Raw genomic sequence first — 2,590 nt, forward strand, 5'->3', positions numbered from 1 at the left:
AAGGGCTCTACTTTTACGAGTTACCCCTTAGGAGACCATAAAAAAAAATATTTTTTTCCTACTTTTTAGACCAACCCCTATTTCTTTGTTACCCCCTTTCACCCCCTTAGGGGTGGTTGCCAGGATTTGCACCAGGCGTTTCGTTGTCCAGGAGTGACCCCTAAGATACCCTGAAATTTGCAGACCTCTAGCTCATCTCCTTCCTCTTACACGGACGACGGACGGACGGACGGACACGAGAGCGGTTGCATAAGCCCGCTTTAATGCTTTTTTAAAAGCAGAAGGGCGGGCTAAAAATAGCCTGGAACGTGTATGTACATGTGAAACGTTCGAATGGTGAAGATATACCGTCGACTGGTTAGGTTATGTCGTTCACTTATCAATTTTGAACGAATTCGAAGCAGTCTACGGCTTTTGGATAATTTCGAAGTAACGAGGTATCCATTGTTAGACTCACATTTAAGTCACTATCGACATAAGGTCTGCTCACATTGATTTTTCAATCTCTGTCTCTTTTCCCATTATGAGGCTAGAGGTGCGAGAGACTATGTTTTTAACTGGTATTACAAAATCAATTTCACCTTTTTGAAAGAATCAGATATAAATTAAAATATCTTGAATCAAGATTGGCCTGTACTGATTTAGGCTCAGAGTGTTCTTAATTTGTTAGGTTTCTTTCAATAAATGCGCTTATCTAACTACTGCTTTTGCGTGCACTTGAATTTGGTACACCATCTCAGGTGATCTAATTGCTTCCCGTGTTTTCTAGGTTCCGGACTCGAGAGATTGTTTGAGGACTTCAACTTTGAGCAGTTTGCCCCATTCCACACGACTTCTATCTACAACCAGGTATACTCATCTATTTTATTCCTTGTTTTTTGTTTTTTTTTAGTGGTCTGTAGCCCGCCCTGTGTTTTGCTCTTTTCTTTGATCCTGTAAGATGCTAAAAATATTTTTTTTACTCTTTTCAGTCAAGAGAACTCCATTGAATTCCATCTATTCTCCTGGAGATTAATGGCTGGTCTCAAGAGACTGTTTTCAGGACTTAACTCATGGTAAGCATGTTGTGTATGTTAGACTCACATTTAAGTCACTATCGACATAAGGTCTGCTCACATTTATTTTTCAATCTCTGCCTCTTTTCCCATTATGAGGCTACACTGAAAAAAAATACTAGTAGCAGTTACTAGGATCTTTGTACGAGGTACCAGACAGTCTAGTAAAATAGGAACCAACTAGGAATCTAGTAAAAGATACCAGACAGGCTAGTAACACAAAGTCTAGTAAAATTTACCAGATGTCGAGTTACAGATACTGCACATTTTTACGATTCCTAGTACCGTTTACCAGACTGCTTAGTTACAGATAGCACAAATTTTCTTTCCAAAAAGTGTTCAAAAAATTTACGAATGCAATATAGAAGATGTCTGCCCGTTATTACGGTTACATCGGGTACTCGTTAACCCACGGAATTTCGAAGCCCTGACCGAGTTTCGAACCGCGGACCTTTGCCTTGGAAGTCCGCACCCTAGAGCACTCGGCTACGGTGACTACCTGAGGAGAGAGGCGTGCGTAACGAGTGTGATGCCACCGCCGCTGGACCACAGGCATAGCCTAGTAAACGTGCAGTCTAGGAAAAATTACTATACAGTTTAGTAAACCTAACCAGACTCAGTTACTAGGCGGCTGGTACCTCTAACTATACCTGTGTTAGTATACGATACTAAACTTGTAGTAAAGCTTAGCATTATCCTAGTTGTAATCACTAGCATCCATTTAACTAGGATTTGTCTGGTATCTGTTACCAGTCCTTTTTTTCAGTGTAGAGGTGCGAGAGACTATGTTTTTAACTGGTATTACAAAATCAATTTCACCTTTTTGAAAGAATCAGATATAAATTAAAATACCTTGAATCAAGATTGGCCTGTACTGATTTAGGCTCAGAGTGTTCTTAATTTGTTAGGTTTCTTTCAATAAATGCGCTTATCTAACTACTGCTTTTGCGTGCACTTGAATTTGGTACACCATCTCAGGTGATCTAATTGCTTCCCGTGTTTTCTAGGTTCCGGACTCGAGAGATTGTTTGAGGACTTCAACTTTGAGCAGTTTGCCCCATTCCACACGACTTCTATCTACAACCAGGTATACTCATCTATTTTATTCCTTGTTTTTTGTTTTTTTTTAGTGGTCTGTAGCCCGCCCTGTGTTTTGCTCTTTTCTTTGATCCTGTAAGATGCTAAAAATATTTTTTTTACTCTTTTCAGTCAAGAGAACTCCATTGAATTCCATCTATTCTCCTGGAGATTAATGGCTGGTCTCAAGAGACTGTTTTCAGGACTTAACTCATGGTAAGCATGTTGTGTATGTTAGACTCACATTTAAGTCACTATCGACATAAGGTCTGCTCACATTTATTTTTCAATCTCTGCCTCTTTTCCCATTATGAGGCTACACTGAAAAAAAATACTAGTAGCAGTTACTAGGATCTTTGTACGAGGTACCAGACAGTCTAGTAAAATAGGAACCAACTAGGAATCTAGTAAAAGATACCAGACAGGCTAGTAACACAAAGTCTAGTAAAATTTACCAG

At 39.5% G+C, this 2,590-nt stretch overlaps 1 protein-coding gene across 5 annotated transcripts in view; it reads left to right on the forward strand.

Moving 5' to 3' along the window:
* Nucleotides 1–662: 662 nt before the first annotated feature.
* Nucleotides 663–2,590, forward strand: part of LOC127750717 (uncharacterized) — a 6,672-nt gene continuing 4,744 nt past the window's right edge. The window contains exons 1-4 of one of the 5 annotated variants that reach the window (XM_052273074.1): nt 663–849; nt 972–1,055; nt 2,063–2,142; nt 2,265–2,348. The gene's annotated coding sequence lies outside the window, so the exon portion shown is untranslated. The remainder of the gene's footprint in view (nt 850–971; nt 1,056–2,062; nt 2,143–2,264; nt 2,349–2,590) is intronic. The other 4 variants (XM_052273073.1, XM_052273078.1, XM_052273077.1 and 1 more) reach the window with 4 other exon arrangements.

This window comes from Frankliniella occidentalis, unplaced genomic scaffold (assembly GCF_000697945.3).
Source record: "Frankliniella occidentalis isolate FOCC.00 unplaced genomic scaffold, Focc_3.1 Scaffold243, whole genome shotgun sequence".
Classification (NCBI taxonomy): Eukaryota; Metazoa; Arthropoda; class Insecta; order Thysanoptera; family Thripidae; genus Frankliniella; species Frankliniella occidentalis.